The sequence below is a fragment of the Cyprinus carpio genome, chromosome A18, assembly GCF_018340385.1.
Source record: "Cyprinus carpio isolate SPL01 chromosome A18, ASM1834038v1, whole genome shotgun sequence".
Lineage (NCBI taxonomy): Eukaryota > Metazoa > Chordata > Actinopteri > Cypriniformes > Cyprinidae > Cyprinus > Cyprinus carpio.
In genome coordinates, this window is record NC_056589.1 from 2,191,150 (window position 1) to 2,214,168 (window position 23,019).

The window sequence follows — 23,019 nt, forward strand, 5'->3', positions numbered from 1 at the left end:
TGATTTTGCAAAATGTCGAACTGCAAGCACACGAGAGCGATCAGCCTCTCTATATGGTCCATATACAGCCTGAGAGCAGCATTACTGCTGGAGATATGCTGCTCGTGTGCATTCAGAGGTGCGCACACGTGTGGAGCAGACAAACTCGGCGCTGCGGGCTTCGGTTTTATTAATGGAAACCCATTTTTGCAGCGAAAGAAGTTCGGACAGGCTCGTCACATTCATCACTTCACCATAGGTAGATCCAGTTCGCCCCTTCTTTATAGCGGAGCACGGATCCTAATATTATGACATTAATTTTATAGTTTAGATGTTTATTCGATCTCGTATGCTATAAACCCGTATTAATGTAAAAGACGATACGATTTATAGTTGTTATAGTTTTTTTGTTTGTTTTGTCAGCTTCGTCTAATTTGTTATTCGAGGTGTATTATTATTATTATTAATATTAACATACATTCGATGTGTTAATGCAATTTCTACCAAGCCGCGTACTTTAATGTCGGGAAAAGCGCAACAAATGTAGAGAGCTGGCAGGCGTTCTGTAAATATTTCCAGGCAAAAACATGTACAAAGGAAAGAAACACTATTGTTTTGGTGTCTTATCTTCTCGGGACAAATATCCTGCTTTGGGTGCCGTAATGAAGGCAGGGCCAGTGACACACACATACACACATGCACACACACATACACGGCTTCCTTCTCAAGCGCAGTGACTTCACTTCCCAATTTTAGAGGAAAAAAACCATCCGGCGAAACGGTCTCTGTCTCTCCGCCACATATCGGGGGCTGGAATTAATTCAGACGCGTGTCATGTTTGGAATATTGTCGGGCTCCACTGAAAATTGCGCAAAATGGACGGAACTATTAAGGTAAGAGATGAGGAGAGGGATCTTTCTGATCTTTCTTTCTAAGACGCCTGTAGTTCTGCCTGTCTGGGACTTTTCAGGCGCTCCGAGCTGCGCTTTTCCTCCTCTCTCTCTCTCTCTCTCTCTCTCTCTCTCTCTCTCTCTCTCTCCAAGTTTCCTTTTCCTTTTCGTCGAAACTTTTGTTGAAAGTTGAAAACTATCGCGGAGGATACGAGCGTTCAGATGGATTCTACACACACTCGGACGCTCGTAAAAACGCACGGGCTAGACCCGCTGTTTGTGATGGAGTTGAGCTGTTTCACCAAGAAAAAACTCAAACGTTTCGTTTTTAGGATTAGAATAGCGAAAGTCCAGTGCTCGACGAGGCTGCTTTGTGTTTTCAGTATACCGTGGCGCGTGTGTGTGTGTGTGAATGCAGTGCAGTGGTTTATATAAATCATAAAGCTTTAGGCTGGAGATGTGGCTGCGCAATTGGAGTGGCACCGTGCCGAGGTTTTCCAACCATTCATATAGTTCAAAAGCCGAGCCCACCCACAATAAAATGTTACTCCACATAACTCCCTTCTTCTGATAACTAATAATAATTGCTATACAGTACTTTGGAATGGGTTGTTAACACTTGAGGAAACGCGCTCTACTTAGAAGAATTAGTTGTGTGTGGTCCACACCGTTACTCTGTGCATTCTCGATAGTTTTATATTTAAAATCATAATAGTAAAAATAATCCGCATATCCAATCTCTGATTAAAACAGCTATCAATTTGAATAAAATGTTTCTGAGCATCAAATAAGGTAACGATCACTGATTGATTGTTGACTCTTGTCAGGAAGGGAGGGCTGCAGATTCAAACACTCCTTATTTTGCGGTCATATAAGTGGTTTTGGGTGTGGTATATGTTTTGTGTATTTATGTTTGTGTTTGTGTTTGTTTGTATGTTTTTGTGTGTATTGTTTTGGGTTGTACTGGTGTTGCTTGTGTTAGATTAAGAATGATTTTAATGCAGCAAAATGTTATGCAAAGAGCATAAAATCCTTGTGTACTTTATGGTATTAAGAATACAAATCTAGTGTTTGTAATTATAATATGATCAGTACTGTTGTGATTGGCTGTTAAATAAATAAATAAATAGATAAATAAATTATATTTGTATTTGTGATTGGCTGTTAAAAAAAAATCATATTTGTATTACTGTTACAAATAATAACCCTTGTTCTGTAAACCCTTATCTTCTGTTTTGAGAGATTCACTTTTGATCTTTATTGTTTATTTATTATTTTGTATGACCCTAAGACTAACTTTAAAGTTTAATGTAAGAACATAGTGTATGAAAAATAAAGCGCAACCCAAAACAGTTTTCAAAAACAGTCATCAATTAGTTTTTATAAGTGTACTGTATTTACTGTAGCATTAATGTATAGAGGAATTTGTGTTATTTTGATGAAAATTGACACATATAGCTCTCTTGATCAAGTTTTAACTGTACACTTTAGTCGACGATGACGAGGGCGTCTCAGTCCATGGGTATTTCCTGTTCCACACAGTCTGGTTTCCTGTCAGGTTTCCTTTTCCTCCTGAAACAAAAGACAGGAATGCGCTCTGTATAAAATAGCACTGTGCTTAATGGGGTCCGTGCATCCCGACTGAATGATGCATCCTCTGAGGGACGAGCAGTGATGATGAAGTTGGCTGTTAAATTTCTAATATGAAATTTTTCAAAATTGCTTTTCCAGTGAGAATCATAACATACGGTAGCATAATGTATTATTTATGCAGTGTGTTCAGTTGTTGGCGTACCTCACCATAAATCTACAGCCTGTGGTTCTGGATGGTTTAAGCCAGCCATGCTGGCACGGCCAATTTATAGCCTAAGAAAAATAGCACCTTTGTGAGTATTTTAACCTCATTGTAACAAGAAGCTTGCACTTGTAAGCTGACCATTGCCTAGCTCTCTGTTTCATAGAGATTAAGGAATTTCGCCTTTTGACAGGCCTGTCTGTACGTATATATGAGCATGAGTGTGGAATTAGATTTTCCTATTTTTACAACCCTCTGTAATCTTGGGAACGACTGACTGCCAATCATGAATTATATGGTGGAGGCTGATATGTCTGCGTGTAAGTAACGTGTAACAGTCATAATAGCAGCTCTGGTCTTATCTGGCACCGTGAAGGCATTCCTTAGCCCTGCCATACTTATCATGCCACAGGCTGCTGCTGTGGGTCGCCCCGATACTGTCCGCGGGACGCTGATCAAATTGATGACGACTGTCACCAAAGTTCAAAAGCCAAAGAGGGAAAACGAATAGCTAAGAGAGTGTCCCATGATCCCCTTTGTCATTAACATCTAATCTGTAAAAACAGCAGTATGAATTGTCTAACACACTCAGTTTGATATTTGGATGCTGTATTCTTTATGAAAAGTATATTTCTATAAAAAACATGCAAAGGAGGAATCATTCCTTTGGTATCAAACAGTATCAAAGTTCTAAACTCACTCAACAATTAACATCGTTCAATGCCTTGTTTTTGTTTGTGAATCTATGCATTTATTGAGTATAAAGTTCAGTGAATGTTTCACAGAGGTTTATAACTGCTGGAAATCAAGGCGATTGGTTCAAGTTTTAGAAAAGCGAAAGAAAGGTTTGACTGAGATGTGAATGGAGACGATCACATGCACGTGTAGATGCTGCTTTCTCCAGAGGGGCCCGTCTGCCGCGTTTGTTTTCTTTAATAAAACTACATCACCCCAGCTGAGCGCCTGCAATGAGAGCTAATGTAGAAGTGACCCTGGACAGATCTGTCTGCCTCTGTTCTGTCTCATCTATATGACCCTGGACCACAAAACCAGTCATAAGGGTCAATTTAAAAAAAAAAGAGATATTTATACATCATCTAAAAGCTGAATAAATAAGTTTTCCATTGATATCTGGTTTGTTATGATAGGACAATATTTGTCAGAGATACAACTATTTGAAAATCGCCTTTAAAGTTCTTAGCAATGCATATCACTAATCAAAAATGAAGTTTTGATATATTTACAGAAGTAAATTTACAAAATATCTTCATGGAACATGATCTTTACTTAATGTCCTAATGATTTTTGGTATAAAAGAAAAATCTATAATTTTGACCCATACTATGTATTGTTGACTGTTGCTACAAATATACCCCAGAGACTTAAGACTGCTTTTGTGCTCCAGGGTCACATATGAGTCATGAACAAGACTAAGAAATCTTGTACCAATTGAGAGTCACATCTTGAAATGCTTCTCCAAAACAAAAGGTTTAGTGATCAATGCGAAGTTAATGGTTTCTATTTGTAACGGTTGTTATAAGTTAACTATTAGTATTATTATTTTCTCAATGATGAAACTGTTGAAGTCAACATGCTGGTCTTATTGTGGGAAAACTGGGGAGGGGCGGGGGATTAGAGCCTATATTTTACCAAAACACAATAACTTCAGCTCCTAAATGACTTTACTTTTTACTGACATCACAAATCCCTCTTTCTTTTAAATTCAACATCATGACTTCATTCTGCTTGGTAATTCCCACAGGATAAAAGCAAGACCTGCTCTACTTGTTTGTTTTCTTACTGAATATCACATGGAAATATGAAATGAAATGAACTGAAATGAAGTACAATAAGTTTATTACTTATTGAAAATCATGTTTTGAAATGCTTCTTAAAGTTTAACCGTCAGAGTGAAGCTTAATGACTATTTTTTCCTCGAAATGGTAAATAAAACTGTTCATATTTCATTTGTTACTTTTTTAGCCATTTCTGAATGAAAATTGTTTCTATTTCATTCTTGTTTTTTTAATGAAAATTGTTTCTATTTAATTTGTTGTATGTATATATTTATTTGTGTGTGTTTGTTTATGTTTGTTCTTTCCTGTAGCTCTAACATTAGATCATGGTGCTTGCAACACCAGGGTCATGGAAAGAGCTGATAAATTATAAATAAAAAAAAAGATTATTGGAGTATGTTTTACAAGAAAATAATATTTCAGTCTTTTTTAATGAAAACAAGGGCATTTATTGGTATTTAATTGTGAAATTTGCTATTTATTTATTTATTTATTTATTTATTTTAAATTTACTGGCAATTTGTGAATTTTTTTTTATTTAATTTTGTTATTTGCTATATTATTATTATGCACCATTATTATTATTATTATTATTATTATTATTATTATTGTTATTTTTTTGTATTTAATTGTGAAATGTGCTATTTATTTATTTATTTTAAATTTGTTGTAGTAGTAGTATTTTCTTAAAACCACCTGATACATAATGTTACTGAATAAATCGATTTTAGGTGCACAGTATTCCAAGAAAAAAAAAAAATCATAATCTTTTATCAAAACACAATAATTCTACCTCTTAACCAATTTTCCTTTCTGCTGACATCCCAAATCCCCGTTTTTAACTCCTCACCTTCAACAAATTCAATGGAAAAATAATTTTTAAAATTGTTTTTTAAATTGAATATTCAGTTTCACATGCAATATGTCAAATTAAGTAAAATGTGTTGAATTTCGTGTTGACTTCAAGCCGTTTTCCCGTTTCCGTAGCAGTGGTGTAGCAATGTGTAAGCAATCAATTGCACTGCTTCATTTGCACCCAGCATCTGCGATTCTGCCTTTCAGCTAAAAACAATTTACAATTTGTTTTGCTTAATTCTGGTTTCACATGATGAACTGAAAGTCATTTATCATTGGCTCTGTGCTTTAATGAGAAACAGTGATACAGTTTCCACCGTTCACTCCTCCAGGAGGCGCTGTCAGTGGTGAGTGAAGACCAGTCTCTGTTTGAGCCTCCGTACGCTGCTGCTGCTCCCTTACCCAAAACAGACATGACTGCATCTGGCGCACAGGACTACGGTCAGCCTCACAAGATCAACCCTATCCCCCCTCAGCAGGAGTGGATCAGCCAGCCCGGCCGGGTTCATGTCAAACGAGAGTATGACCACATCAATGGCTCCAGGTATGGCTTAAAACTCTCATTTGTTGCCAGTGTTCTGTATTGGTGAGTTGTTCTTTCTGAAATAAGCATTAGTAAGCAATTTGTGTATTTTCTCTCTCTCCCGGGTCTCTTTCTAGCAGAGAGTCCCCAGTGGACTGTAGTGTGGGTAAATGCAATAAAATGGTGGGTGGGACCGACACATCACAGATGAACTATACTGGCTACATGGATGAGAAGTGTGCTCCGCCCCCAAACATGACAACCAATGAGAGGAGAGTTATCGTCCCAGCAGGTATTCACATGACTGTGTGCTGAATGCTGCATTTACAGGTCACACAGCTTTAATGCACTGATTAAATAAATAAATACATACCTGAATACTTTCAGAAATTGCTATTAAATTTCACAGTTAATTGCAAAGAAATAGCAAGTAACACATTATATTAAAAGAGATAATTTAAAGTGGAAAGACTGAAATAGTATTTTCTTTTGAAACTAACACATTATATTAAAAGAGATAATTTAAAGTGGAAAGACTGAAATAGTATTTTCTTTTGAAACATGCTCCAAATAAAAATATATTATATATATAATATATATATATATATATATATATATATATATATATATATATATATATATATAGCCATTTACTTCCATAGTATTTTTTTTCATACTGTGAAAGTCATTGGCTACCATCAACAGGTTTCAGTAGAGTGAGTAAATGATGATAGAATTTGTATTTTTGGATGAATTATACCTTGAAGGTGTGAAAGCTGCACCAAAATGAACTGTTAAAATACAGTTTCTAAACATAAGAATGCCAACAACCTGAACAATTATTTTCTTGAGATTGTGATTCATTTTCCAAGACCTTAATGATGACCTGAACTTAATAAAAGTTGCTGGAGAAAACAAGATACTATAAAAAAATAATAATAATGCATGATCTTTGGGGGTTTGGAACAGTCATTATTTTTGGAATTCCATTTGGAGCCACTAATAGAGCAGAAATAATTACTTTCTATCTCTGAAAGGTTTCTGTAAATGACAGCAAAAGATCCTCTCACTGCTTTATTGGTAATGGTGATACTGGAGTAATTTTTCACACCTAAACCAATGAAAGCTGCTTGCTTGCTATCTAATCCCTGATTCTAAACTTGTCTTTATTTCCTTTTCAGACCCTTCTCTCTGGTCTCCAGACCATGTGCGGCAATGGTTAGACTGGGCCATTAAAGAGTATGGTCTTCAGGAGATCGACACAGCCATGTTCCACAACACAGATGGAAAAGAACTTTGTAAGATGAGCAAAGAGGACTTCCTGAGACTTACCAGCATCTACAACACGGAGGTCCTGCTCTCACATCTCAATTACCTCAGGGAAAGTAAGTCCACCACCTCTTTGTTTTCGTTTGAGATTGGCTCTTTTAGTCTTTGACTATTGCTGCCATTCTCTTGCCTACAAACGTGTAGCACACTGTTTTTCTATGTGATGCTTTATGATGTCAGAATATATTGCAACCCTAATATTTTACTATTTTTGTTACACTCTCAGAAAAGAAATGGTGCAAAAATAAAATAATCCTCCATTTATTTACTAATATGTACCTGTTAGGGACAAAAAAAATGCTAATTTTGGGGGTAAATAAGGTACAAAGGTGTACCTTTTGAAAAAAGTATACTGTTACAGTGACAGCTTTTGTACCTTTTTTTTTCTGAGAGTGTATAAGACATAGAAAATAATAAAATAACTAATCTCACACTCTGAAGATGTTTTAGAGCAGTGTTTATATTTTCTTTATGACTATTTATGAGGTGCCAAGCAACTGACCAATAAATAGTTCCCAAACTATTTAGAAAAGCTTGTAATAATTGTACCACAACAGTAAAACGTTTGGAAGTAATTGTAACTGTTTAATGCATGACTATCCATGCAAGAAATGGAGCCTAGTTTATTCCACATGGCTGCTGTCATTGTTTTCTGCCACGCCGTGGCACAGTCACTCAAACCACACGGAGATCAAGTTTACAGCAATATTTTATAACATATTTTTTTAATAGTTTGCACATTACGCTCCCTTTTATTTCACTCGATCGCTTTAGTAGGGAGGGCTCCTGTCTCGCTCCACCTGCTTGACTTTTACTGGACACATTTGGTTTGGCAGAGTCACAATGATTCTGAATTTCAGCAACCATCCCGTCCTCCTGAGCGCTCTCGGCCCCAGACTTAGAGAGATGAAGCCCAGGTGCATGGCCTCAGGAGACGGCCAGCGAGGCCCCTGCCTACACACAGCACGGGAAAGTTTATCCCTAATTTACAACAGAGGCATCTTGCCCCATTTCTCTTCCAAAGGATTTCTTATGTTATTTCCCCGCATGTTTTGGCAAGAATCCCACAGCTTCGAGTCCACTCATCCACTTTAAAACATCAGTGCCATCTATAAGCGAAATGTCGGGAGGACACTGTGTGCGAATTGTTTGCATGAGAATTGCATCGATAAACAAAGCTATGCGTTCTCCGAAGGGTTGCTTTTAGATGCAATTTGCTGGGATGGCGAGAGCAGCTGGCCCATCTAAACATTATGACAGCAGCCCGCTACTGAGGTGGGTGGAGTCCCAACAGCGGTTAAAACAGTCCTCCTTAAAAAATAGTGATGGATTCTGCTGTGAGGTAATGGGAACTTTATTCCGTGGGTGTCAACGGTTTTGTGCTGGTGGCCAGGCTGTGGGCCTGCATACAGACTCGGAGTATAACAGAGAGCCATTGTGAGTTGTAGGGCAGAGCCCAGCCTGTCTGCGTGCTGTCAGGTGTTTTTTTTTTTTTTTTTTTTTTTGAAGAGAACTTGGTTTTGGAGTTTTCATTAGGGAGGATTGCCCCGGGACTGAGCCAGAGCTTACGCGCCGGGGCATTGTGGATCTGCCTTCCGCTCTTTCTTTGATTTGGCCTGTGTGTTTTGGAAACAGAAGAAATGGTTCGTAATCCTCCGCTCCACCATTTGTATTGCCTTGGAACATGTCCCGAGTCAAAATCAAATAATAATAAGAGAGATGGTCCCATCTACCAGAGGCTACTTACTCTCAGCCAAAAAAAAAGAAAAAGAAAAAAAAACCTTTGCGTTTCTTTTACCTGTTTTTAAACGAATAGACCTAGTTCACCCCAACAAAAATCATTTACTCACCCTCATATCATTTAACTACTTTTTATTCTTCTCTGAAACACAGAAGGAGGTATTTTCAAAAAGGTTTTTTTTCATTTTTTTTTTTTTTTTTTTTCATAAATTTAGTCAGTGATCTAAAACACAGGTCCAAAGCAACCCATTGGACCCCACTGAATTTTATTGTTCACTGTAAAAAAAAAAATTGTTAAAAAAATAATATATATATAATATATATATATATATATATTATATATATATATATATATATATATATAATTTATACATTACTGAATAATTAATTGAAATATGGTAATATACCAAATTACAAAACTATATATTTTTACTTTTATAATATACTGACAACGACCTCAATTAAAAAGGCAGGTAGTAAAGAACAAAAGTTCAGCTTTTCTACAAGCTGAGGTAAATACTAATATATAGACGTGCACATAGTGTCATACACACAAATATAAAACACTGTTATGATAACAGACATGAATCTAAAAATATGCAGTTTTATTAATTTAAAGAGCACAAAAACAAAACCCTATCTTAAAAAAGAAAAAGAAAAAAAAAGTGTAATTTCAATAAATCAAACAATGTGTACATTTACATTTAAAAGGACATTTAAAAGTGTTTTACTGTAAAATAACATTAAATGGCCCATTAGAAATATTAGTCATATTGATGAGAAAAAAATGTAAACATTCTTCAAAATATAAACTACAGCATGAGGATAAGTAAATGATGACAGAATGGGGGTCTCTTTAAGAGGACCATGTGTCATGTAGTTTACATCTATGTACATGTGTAGGTCCATATGGTTACCGGAGGGATTTATTTTGAGCCCCTGGGCTCAGGGTTTGAAACCAAAGATGATCTCTTTCTTCTCACAACACAACAAACACAAACACAATCACAGCACTCCACAATAGGGTTTGAAACCAAAGATGATCTATTTATTCTCGCACACACACACACACACACACACACACACACACACACACACACTCATCCACCTCTGTGACAGTCTGCAGCGTAATCATTTCATACACATCTGTGTACATGCTGCGATGTTTACGTAGCTTCTGATTAACATTCCTCCGTGTGGTTAGTCTTATACACAGCAGAGCTGGGGACTCATACAGGACACAGATACATGCATCAGAACAAGCCGTTGATGCAGAGCTGATGAATGTGAACGTGTCTGGTGATGCTGCAGCTCAATGGTGCTGGAGGAGGTTTTGTTTTGACTTTGCTGTTGGTCAGTTATTCAGATTTTATTAGTGATTGCCGCCCACTCACCAATGTGCTTTCAATTTGGCTGCAATTTGAGAATTTGTTGGAATTTCATTGCAGGAGTGGAGCAGAGCTGAACTGCTGCCTTTATCTCAACATGCACACACTGTACAGACTGGAAAGGTGTGTGTGTGTGTTATTGTTTCAGTTTGGATTTAGTTTGGATATGCACAGAAAAGTGCTTACTCTCACAGAGTCACTGTATGTATCTATACTCACACCAGTACAGTTGGTGATGGGACACTCTTCTTCTGTGATGAACTGTTTCCAGTTTCTGAATTCAATTAATTTTATTTTATGTTTAGTGCTTCAAGTAAAAAAAAATTAAATAAAATAAAAACTGTCTGGTGGTTGTAATAAAACATAAAGTCTCATTACCTCATTATAAGGCTAAAATTCCTGGAAAAATAGCTTTTTTAAAAACTATTGGGTTTTTAATGGCATGAAATCCTCATGATATTCATGGCAGGCTTGTGCACCATTTAGAACTGAATTAAGAATGCTTTTAAAAGTCTAATTCAGTTCCAAAATTTGGTCTGAAGCAATCCAAAGAAGTGAATATGAACTAAAGTCCTAAGAAATTAATTCACTAATTTAAAATTAAAATGTGTCATTTTGCTGGTTTGAAAGTTTTAGATTCCATACATAAATGGCCACATACTGACAGTTTATAATGATAGATAGATTGAAAGTTTTATATTGCTTTAGTTGTTGTTAGAATGTTTGGTGTTTGTGAGAGTTCAGAGTGGTGGATTGATATCTCGCCCTTCCCCACAAGCTTTTATTGCTCTGTCCTCCATTTGTGGTGGATTATCGCTGATGTTGGGTGTTTCAGCACCTTCCTTGTACTGTGGATCTTTCAGTGGATCTACAGTTCTACTGTACAGCTTCTGTAAGACTGAGTCATAATTTATAAAGCAGCTCAGAAGTCCAGGATTAATCCTGTGTATGTAATCTGAGCACATCTGTAGACACTGTTGTAGTCAGTTTGCAGCTCATGGCTAAAAGGGAGCAGGGAGGTGGATCTGTGGGTTATGAGCACTAATGCAAAGATCTAGTCTGAATTATGAATTCATTTGAAAGTTAATTCAATTTGATTCAAATTTGAATTGTAGTAAAAAATTAGATACAGAATTGTAGAATTTGATTGTAAAAATTGATAAAAAAAGAACTTGACTAATTTTTGAAAAGCAAAATTTGTGTTTGAAAGTTTTTAAAAAGGTTTACAGACAAAGAATAGATGTCTGAGTGATTTTGTTCGTTCCGTATAAATACATAGATTGAAATTCAAATCCATCAGGGGAGCGACATGGATCATAAAAACATAAGCACATGTACAAAGATGTAATACAGAACTTCCCTTCAGTTCAGCCCTGTGTTGTTTTCCCATTCGTTTTTCTATACAAGTTTCTCTCTCTCTTCTGCATGGATGTGTGGGGGGGTATTTTTGTATGTGAACAGCAGTCTTTGATTGCTGTGAAGGGATCACACCCCACACAAAGACTGCCCTGTTCTGTGGCCCCAACGGCATCGCTTCGGGGCTTTTAAGGGCCTGGAGGTTAAAATATGTGTTCGATGCTCTCTCCTCCCCCATAAAACATACCTAAACACATGTATGATAAAACACCCTGCTATCTTCCCTGAGCTGATCAAAGATCACAAGAATTCCAAACGTCATCCCTTCCCTTTCCTCATTCAGAAAAACAAAGAATCCCTCCTTTAGCATCCGCTGAAATCCCACCGCTATAACCATCAGCCCTCCATCCATAGTAGGAAGACTTGTGTTTTGCTAGTGCAATTTTCCTTCTGTTTTCCTTTGCGCTGATTTATGAGTTAAAGCAGCTAAAATTAAGAGAGCGCTTCAGGGACGGCTCACTGAAAACGCTCTCTGACTGCACATGAATGCCTCTCTCTGTGCAAAGTCTAGATTGTGTTTGGATTGTAATGACAAAACTGAGCAGCTTGTGTGAAGAGAAATGAATGGTCGATGTGTGATGAAGTGCCTTGTTATAAAAGATGCACTCTTTTGTGTGATTCAAGCAATTCAAACAAAGTTCAATAGGTACAAATTTCATGGCCAAAATTGCAAATGCTAAAATTGTTGTTTATGCAACAGCAGAAAATTCATAAACACTAAAAAAATAATAATAATAAATATATAAAAATATAAATAATTCTGGGTTGTTTCAACCCAACTTTGGGTCAAATATGGACTAACTCAGCTGTTGGGTTATTTATTTATTTATTTATTTTTTAATAAATTTTAACCCAAAAGTTGGGTTAGTCCATATTTGACCCAAAATGGGGTTGAAACAACTCAACATTTTTTTAGAGTTTAAAATAGAATAGAATACAAGCTTATTATATGATATTATTATTTAGTAATATTACATATTAAAAGTGATCTTTTTTTCTGTCTATTTATCTATCTATATATATATTATATCTATATCTATCTATCTATCTATCTATCTATCTATCTATATATCTGTCTGTCTGTCTCTGTATCTATATATATCTATATATATATATATATATATATATATGTACCTCACTGAATTTATTAGACCTCTATTATTCTAAGATCCTTTTTTTATTTTGTTCATTTTTTTTATGTTTGTTGCAGGCAGTTCATCCATATCATACAACACACCATCTCATACTGACCAGTCTCCTCGCTTGGCTGCCAAAGACGGTATGACACACTGATTGTCCTCAAAAAAAAAAGAGTTTATATATATATATATTGTCTTGCTCCAACAATATTTTAATTTGTTATGTGAATACAATTGCAATAATCCCATTTTCACTGGAAATCCTTATGGTTCCATCCATAGATTGATAATTTTGATGCACAAAAGGCCCATTAGGTGAACAATGCATATGGATATGACATGAGGAAGTGAGTCTTATCATTTCATCAAAAATAATGGCATTACAGAGTGTTTAGTTGGCCCCGTCCCCTCTTTCCATCTTTTTCTAGTGTGTATCAGAGCAGGGCTCCAGGCCGAGGCGAGGCATCCAGCAGGTGCTGTCTTTGTTTGCCACAAATAAAAAGTGTCAACCATTCAGTTTAAACCTGAGCATGGACAGCAGAGGCTCACAGAGCAGAGAGACAATTAGCAAGACAAAAGCCACGTGCAGGAAAGAGTGAGACATGAACACACAGAGAGAAAGAGTAGAGAGACAGGTGTCTCTGTGAACAATACAGCAGAACTGAACAGAGATGTTAATGGAAGACACGTGTGCCATAATAACAGTGATTTAGGGTGCTTTTGTACGTGCGGACGTTACCTAGACTGATTTTATAGCATAAGAGCATTGCAAAGGTATACAGTATAATAACATTTTTAGTTTACCCCAGCATGATTTTTTGTTTGTGTCAATAGAAAGTGAAATTAAATAAAAATGAAATGTTTAAAGGGGTCAAGAACTGAGAAATCAAAATTCCCTTGATCTTTTGACATTTAAGAGGTCATTGTACTATAAACATCCTGTAAGTTTCAGAACTCAAAACTTTCTAGTTAGTCTAAAAAACAGTTTATATCAAAACGATAGGTTGTGGAATATGTCACTTTATGACTTAATAATGAGGCCTCCGCAGAAGACGTTCAGCGCCTGCTTCTACAGCGCTGCCTGTTTAGCCCCGCCCACCGAGTCCTGCATGTAGTGCGAATAACGAGAGAGGCAAGATAAAGACACTCTGAAAACGACAAGACGCTGTACAGCTCCAAGCTGTGTAAAAACGCTTCCTTCTGATCTCAGCGTTAGGAAAGAGTGGATGAAGTTCGGTCCTTTGTTGACTTCATTTGACCGCAGATTCGTTTACAAAGAATGCACAATCCGCCACGTCTATTCAAAAAGAGTGTTCTGATGAGGGGGGTCAAAACAGGAAAGAAAATAGCCTATTAATTCTAAATTATGATGTTTTTTGAATGAACAGTACAAAATGATAAAAAAGGTAGTTCATAATATGCTCTTTGAAACATCTCAAATCATGCTTGAGGATGTGATATGGAAATTAACTGCAATAATGCCTGTGTATTGCAGTTAGAAGGTCTTTGCATTAACAGCTGCATATATAACCACAACAACCCAACACAACAAATTTGCAAAATAATGTACTTTTTTTTTTTTGGTGGGCAGCTTTGGATTTTTGTGGATATTGGATTGTTGCTGAATTGTCAGCAGGGACATAGCAATCATTTTACATGTCCCCGACACTTATAAATCAGTAATAAATAACCATTTATAAAATAAAAATAGATAAATAAATAAATTAATAAATAAATAAATAAATAAATAAATAATGATAATCAATTATTTTATAGCTTTTATAGCTTTATAAAAATAAATATAAATATATTATAAAATAATAAAATATATGTTTAAATAATTTATTTTAAAGCAATAATTATTTAATTAATATGAGCATTTATATTATTAATAAATAATCAAATAAAACAAAAGCCTACTGTTGCATCTGCAGCAAATCATGTAGGATTCTAAATAATAATAATAATAATAATCAACTTTATAATGCACCTTTCAGACATAAAATGCTGTTCAAAGTGTTACATAATCAGAAATTTCAACATCACATACTATATATATATATATATACACACACACACACACACACACACACACACACATACATCTAATATAAAATACTAAAACATGAAGCAAAAACATAAAATAAATAAAGTAATTAACTACAACATTAAATAAAACCAATAAAATACTAAAACCTATGACAGACAATTTATTTTAAACAGTTCTTAGCATACTAATTAGATATTAAATACATTACACCAAATTATTCATATTCATGAAAAAAAAAAACTACTATTTTAAAATGTATACAAAAGCTATTTTATAACTGTGTCCCCCAAGGTTTTTAGATGGTTTATGCGCCATTGATCGTCAGATTTACATGACCACAGAGATATAGACAACGATTGCTGTGACTCATTTACGTAATTTACTTGTGTACTTTCCAATGATAACACAAGATACACATCCAAATGAAATCAGACTCTCAAACTCATCAAGGAAATCGGTTTCCATAAACCATTTCAGTAAACATTTGACAGTCTCTCTGGAGAACGGTCCACTTTGGGCTTTCCCTCTTCAGAAAGCAGTGGGCTGCAATAACAGAGAGGACCGGCTGGCCTGATAAAAGCCAGAAGACAGACCACCTGTTCTATACACATATTAGGGTCATTAGTACAGTGAGCTTGAAGATAAGATAATGCTGAGACGGTTGTGAGACCTCTGACCCTCTTCTCACAGCTGTCAATCAGAGCACTAAGTGACAGTGTTTCATGAGAAAACTTCTTGAGCGTCCTTTCTACAATGCTTAAATATCTCTGAATTTGAAATTTAGTGATCCATAAACCTTCCCTGGAGGTGTCCATTTAATCCAAGGCATAAAAATGATAAACTCGTCAAAAAATTGGCCATTGAACAGGTCTCCATTTATCAGCAGAAGATTAAACGTTTGATAGCCAGATTTATGGGCTGGATTTATTTTCACTTGGCCTTTCATCTCAGGCCATTTTTTTTCTGAGCCAATTTCTCACGGGTAGTTAAAGATTAATCCAGATTAATACTCCACTTAGAGCAGTAAATGCCATATTACACTGATCTTAAGTACTGGTCTTCTGTTTAGTGTCCTAAATGGCCCAGTTTCAAACTCAGTGAGTATTTTAAGGCTTCATAAGTGCACTGCAGATGCAAAGCCTGTTCCAAAAGGTAGTCAAGCATGATTATGTTGCCTTTTCAGATACCTTATTTGGATTATGTTTGTCTTCTAAGAAAACAGTGTGTGCTTAATTGTATATTTTTTTATGTTTATATATGAATATATTTAAATATATATATATATATATATATATATATATATATATTCAAATTTTCACACTAACATTCAAAAACGTAGGTTCAGTAAGATTTTTTTAAATATTTTAAAGTCTCTTCTGCTCACACAGGTTGCATTTATTTGATCAAAAATACAGAAAAAAAATAGTAAAATTGTGAAATATTATTACAATTTAAAATAGTTGTTTTCTATGTGAATATATGTTAAAATTTAATTTATTCCTGTGATCAAAGCTGAATTTTCAGCATCATTACTCCAGTCTTCAGTGTCACATGATCTTCAGAAATCATTCTAATATGCTGATTTGCTGCTCAAGAAACATTTCTGATTATTATCAATGTTGAACACAGTTGTGCTGCTTTATATTTTCGAGGAAACTTATACTTTTTTAAGGATTTCTTGATGAAAAGAAAGTTGAAGTTTTTTATTGTCACTTTTTGAAGAAAAAAAAAATGCAAAGTGTCCTGTCTGAATAAATTAACATTTACCTAAAAAGTCTAAAAGTATATCTATAGACTATATACAGTATATATATATATATATATATATATATATATATAAATATAAAGTATATATATATATTTCTCCCAGACTATATATATATATATACAGAAAATACAGAAAAAAAAAATATTTTAATTACAGTACCATTTTTCCTTTTAACAATCTTTCTGAGGTTTCATTTCATTTGGGATGCTGACTTAGAATGAAACTGTCTGTAGGGCATAGAGAGCAGGGCAACTCACTAGATTTCTGGAACAGAGCCTGTGAGCTGCACTGCGTTCTCTCTTCTATCCTGTTAAGCATGAATGCAAGAGTGCGTCCTTTATAAACAGCCACTTGGACAAAAAGTTGAATCGCATTATAGATGCTGGTTTGGTTAAAAATGGCCACATGCATTGGATTTTTTAAAAGCTGAGCTAGTCTAGACGGCTGGCTGGGCGAGAGTCTTGTTTTGACTAGAGAGCAGCAGTCTGGTCTCTTGAGGAGACGCCACACCCAAACACAGCACACCAACAACACTAAACTCTCTTCTCGCTGCCTCGTACACCTTCTGCAATCAAACACTGCATTCCCTTTTATTCATAGCAGAGAATAACGCACTATTCTAAAGCATGCATTAGTGAAGCAAATCTAAATTTATGGCCCTGAATCAGAACCGGTCGCCGGTTTCGCAGTTGAACTGTGATGTGATTGAATTAGAAACACGGGCCTCGCCGCTCCTCCGGATTTCAGATCTGAAAGCGAAGATCTGGCAGTCGTATCCATCCATCTTTCTCCTCGCTCTATCAGACAGTAGCGACGGCCACCGCCGCTGTTTTCTTTGTGAATTCCGATGATGTGCAGCGTCTGCTCTCCATCTCTCTCTGTTCTCTTCATCGCTTTGTGACCCTTCTTCTTCTCTCCTGGCTGCTGTGTGTTTTTTTTATGGTGGAGGGGGATGAAAAACGAGGGAAAAAAAGGCCAGTAAAACAAAGAGAGGTTGTGTGAGAGACTCGGCAGGCAGGAAACGTTACTCTCTCAGGACTCTCTCTCTCTTTTTCTCTCTCGTTTTCTCTTCTCTCCGGCTCCAGATCAAGTCTGACAGACACTGAGAGACTGAAGGATGGAAGACCGTTAGAGGGAAAGAGTGACTGTTTGAGGACAAAGAATGATAGATCTATCTATCTATCTATCTATCTATCTATCTATCTATCTATCTATCTATCTATCTATCTATCCATCCATCCATCTATCTGTATATCTGTCTATTTATTTATTCATTCATTTATTTTATTGATACATTTATTCATTTTCTTTATCATTTTTGGTGATTCCTTTGATCTGGATAATGTTAAAAAGCCTCAGATCACATATGAGATTATTTTATTTTGTGATGTGTTGAGTATTTTATTTGTAGAGTATGTTGTGTAGTGTTTTTGTTTTGTCTTTTAAGTCGGGTCGGACTGTGGATTGGGTGAGTGGAAGTGGAGTGGTGTTTGTCGCTCTCTGCTTTCAGAGATTATCATCTTCCTTTCTCTTGGATTCTGCTTTTGCTGCGAAACGCTGGCTGCAGATCCTGTTACGATTTTGAAACGTGGGCCATGTAGTTTTATCAGCACTTTCCAAACCAAACATTTTCTTTGTCTTCAGAGGTTAATGCCTCATAGTTCCACCCAAAGCTTGGATGAGATTTCCATTACAGTGACCAGAAGAGGGCGGTGTTATGTCACGATTGCAAACGCTTTGGCTCCGTTCAGGTGGAGTTGTGTCCTTAAGCTTTAACTCTAAGGACAATCATCCCACAAAGGTTACTTTCAAAGACATAATTTCAGTATGCTAGCATTGGGCCAACATTTTTTGGCCGTCTCTAGCGGTTTGATCTGATTCGGTCGCTTACGTTCTCATATGGTCATACACAGAGCCCCTGTAAGCCCTAGAGGAAACACTCACTTCGTAACCAAGGCCAAACGTCCATCTAGGGCATATAGAGACTTGATTCGTGCCAGTCATTGGTTAATTTCCGTTCGTGAAAGAGGGATCACTGCAGTGCTGCAAGGCATGATGGGAATGTTTTAAGAGTATGTTTGAGAATGAAGGAGACTCTGGCCATTTGCCTTGGATACTGATACAGTGTTGCCTTTCCAGAGTTGGTATTTAAAAAAAAAAAAAAAACACCAATAGAGGAAGCACACATTCTCAGTTTGCCATTTTAAAAGACATTTTAATACAGTTGTTCAACATTATATTTGTTCATTAGTTTTTTATTTTTTTGTTTAAAATTATTTTGATTGGTTCGTACAAAAAAAAATATATATATATTAATAGCTAAAATATGAAAAACTATTATTAAAATAAATAAAAACAGAGTAAAAATAATATGTAGTTTCAATAATAATAATAATAATGGAACTAAAATAGAATAACTTGCAACTCAGTGCCAGTGTTATGTAATTATAATTGATATAATAGTATAGTTTTTGGTAATATTATGAATTATATTTTATTAACATATTTTCTATAATAAGTTTCTTTGATTAAGTTTCAGTATATATATATATATATATTTTTTAAGGTTTCAGTTTTAACGATAATAAACCTGCTCTGTACCACAACAGCACTGGATTAAAATAATATCTTTTTTTTATTTTTTTTTACAAAATGTTTGCAATTATTATTATTATTATTATTATTATTATTATTATTATTATTATTATTATATTAGTTTCATCTGTTATGTACCTTAGTGCTCAAAATGTGCTTCCAATCTGTGTTTCTGTGAGATCTCTGAAAACAGACACAGTCTTACGATCATTTTGTTCTTACATCCAAAAAGGTTATTGTGCAATCATGTTATTATTTATTATTGGTTTTTTTGTGTTTATTTTTTCTTTGTTTATTTTTGTTTGTATGTGTGTTTGAGTATGCAGATGTAGAGCATCTTCATTGTTTCATACACACACAGACAGTTTGGAAGAGTGTCTTAAAAAAGAAAAAAAAAATGAATATGAACGAGGACTTTGAGTGGGATATAAACCACTATAATCAGTCCAAATAAAACGTCTCAGGAACATTAACACATTTTCCAAAGGCATACTGAGCTTTTGGAAAAACAGTAGCAGGTTACCAAAGTCCCTCATATTCTTTTCTCTTCTCTCCAGATGCGTCTTATGATGCTGTACGGAGGGCAGGCTGGTCAAACAACATGCTCAGCGGCAAAGGTGAGTGACAGACGTCCATCTGGAGTCTTGATTTAAGTGGTCAGACAGTGTGTTTGATTCTGAGGCTTTAATCTGGACAGTAATACTGCGCGTCAGCTGATGGCCGGTCTTTAGTTTAGGGACACTGAAGAGGCCCATTAAGTGCTTAGCAGTTGGGCCAGCTATTGCCCGTGTTTTCTTTGGATGAAGACTTGTGCGTCTGCTCGCCCAGACGAATGTGCTTAGCTTTTTTTCTCTGTCTCTTTCTTGCTGTGGCGCTCTTTCTTTCCATTTCTCAGGCTCTCCTACAGTGGTCTCTCAGAACGTGTCCAAGAACACTGAACAGGCTCGGCCTCAGCCCGGTAAGCAGCAGCGCTCTGCCACGAGCACACGCATGCATTCAAAAACATGTCATATGTACGCATTTGGAAAGACCAGTTCAGCTACTTTTAAATTGTGGCATATGTCCAGTTCAAAGGTCACATCAAGATGAATTTATATCTCCTTTCAGATCCTTACCAGATATTAGGACCCACTAGCAGTCGACTTGCCAACCCAGGTAACAACATGAAATCTTGCTATTTTTAAGCTACAGTGTATTTTAGAAAAACCTTTTAAATGTAGTGACTTTTTATATTAAAATATTAATATTTAATTAAAAAGATCAGGTTTTTTCATGATATGGCCATTAATTAATAACTGGTTGATTCTATACTATTTCTGTTTTATAATATTCGGTCTAAATAAACTAAAAGACACAAAACAATGAAATCAATTATTTTAAATGTGAATTTAGGCACTCATCATTTATAAAAATGGATATCCATATTTGTTAAAAATTACTTTTGTTGTTAGTTAAATCACTGCAAATGAAATCTACATCTACACTGAAAAAAAAAATTGGTTCATTAATAAACTTAAATTAAAACCTATAAAAAAATCAACATTTGAAATAATATAAATAAATGTTACGTTAAACTAAAGAAAAAAAAAAAAAAAAAAAAAAAAAAAAGATTATTTCAGCTGGTTGACCAGGCATCTCATTTTATTTTAGTTTACCTTGAAGTACTATTAAATAATAATAATAATAATAATAATAATAATAATAATAATAAACTGAAATAATAATAAGTACTAGACATAAAAAAACTAATAAAAATTACAAAAACAGCACAAAAAAAAGATAAATATGGAATATTGTAATGGCAAATAAATAAATAAATAATATATATATATATATATATATATATATATATATATATATATATATATATATATATATATATATATATATATATATATATAAACTAATTCAAATTAAAATCATTTAAAAAAAAACTATAATAGTATATCAGTAAAAAAAAAAAAACTATAATAGTATATAAATTATAATAAACACTGCTCAGAAATTACTAGTATATATATATCTAATATCAGCAAAAAAAAAAAAAAAAAAAAAAAAAAAAAAATATATATATATATATATATATATATATATATATATATATATATAATTACAAAATTGGTAGTGATATTTACATTTTACATTTATGCATTTATGCATTTGGCAGATATTTTTATCCAAAGCTTCATGCATTGTATTTAAAGTATGTATTTTATCAGTTTATCACTTATCCTGGGAATCGAACCCATGACCTTGGTGTTGCCAGCACCATGAGGCTTTATTGTTAGACTCTAGTAAAACTCTGTCTGTGTGTTTGTCCAGGTTCAGGTCAGATCCAGCTGTGGCAGTTCCTGCTCGAGCTCCTCTCGGACAGCGCCAACGCCGGCTGCATCACCTGGGAAGGGACCAACGGAGAGTTCAAGATGACGGACCCCGACGAAGTAGCGCGTCGCGCTGGGGCGAGCCAAAAGAGCAAGCCCAACATGAACTATGACAAACTGAGCCGCGCCCTGCGCTACTACTACGACAAAAACATCATGACCAAAGTGCACGGCAAGCGCTACGCCTACAAGTTTGACTTCCACGGCATCGCTCAAGCCCTGCCCAATCACACCAGAGCCTCCCCACCCATCCCACCGAGTCCACCATGTACAAATACCCAACCGCCACTCTGCCCTACGTGCCAAGCTACCACGCTCACCAGGCCAGCAGAAGGTCAACTTCGTTAATCGCCCCATCCTCCCTCTATGCCCGTCACATCCTCCAATTTCTTTGGGCACACCAACCCATACTGGAGCTCTCAGACAGGAGGGATTTATCCCAATCCCAGCATGCCGCGTCACACCAGTACACATGTGCCTCCCCACCTAGGAAGTTACTACTAAAACCTTCACGCCCGTACACCAAAACTTGAACTGCACTCGAAGCAAAGACAAAAAAGGAAGCTGGAATTGGAGGGATTTTGGCCGAAAAGTTAGCAGAAGGTGAAAAGGCTGGAAAAGAAAGAGAAAGTAGACCAAAATGGACCAAATAAATGGCTGATCCTCTTTAAGGAAAGAGAGAGCCAGACAGCAATAATGGAGTACTTCTTATTGTGTGGGTTGGGAGAACGTTGGATTGGTGTATGGCACCAATTTAAAACCTGTTTTGGAGAGACATCAGGGTGATAACTGGCATGTTATTTGTGCCCCTTGCCTGTAATCCAGTTCTACACCCGAAAGCGGCAATCATGGGGAAAAGTGATTGTTGGGCCGGATCTGGGCCAGAATGGGTTCTAGCAAATAAAGACCAGGTGAAAAAGGCTGGAAAAGAGTATGATAAGTCGCTGATCCGACTGAGAAAAGAATCACGTTATTGTAAACTCACCCTGTGTGTTTAGCATGTGCAATTGTGAACCCCCGGGCCAGTTTAGCAGAATATTAGTTTGGACCTGAACTAGTCCCTGCTTCCCTTTGGATTTTATCTAAACCCACCTTGGTTACACGAGTTTATCTTCTTAATTTGTGACTGAAACTCTCTTTTCTAAAGCAAATCTGGCAACTGGAAAAAATGTTGGCATTCAAGCGCCGTTTCTCCTCCTCGCCGGAGGACGTGGCGTCTGAATGTTTATTAGGAGCTTCTCAGGCTAGCTGGCTCAAGCTAAACTCTCTCACTCATCTTTAGCGCTCTTCTATGCTGATGGCGTTGATGTGAAAGGATTGAAACCTGCTTATATTTCTGACGCATGGTGTCCCGATTCATTGGCCAGTGAAAATC

The 23,019-nt window shown here is 35.8% G+C and overlaps 1 pseudogene; it reads left to right on the forward strand.

Annotated features, from left to right (window-relative positions):
• The first annotated feature begins 378 nt into the window (after nucleotides 1–378).
• Nucleotides 379–22,309, forward strand: LOC109102507 (annotated as a pseudogene).
• The last annotated feature ends 710 nt before the right edge of the window (nucleotides 22,310–23,019 follow it).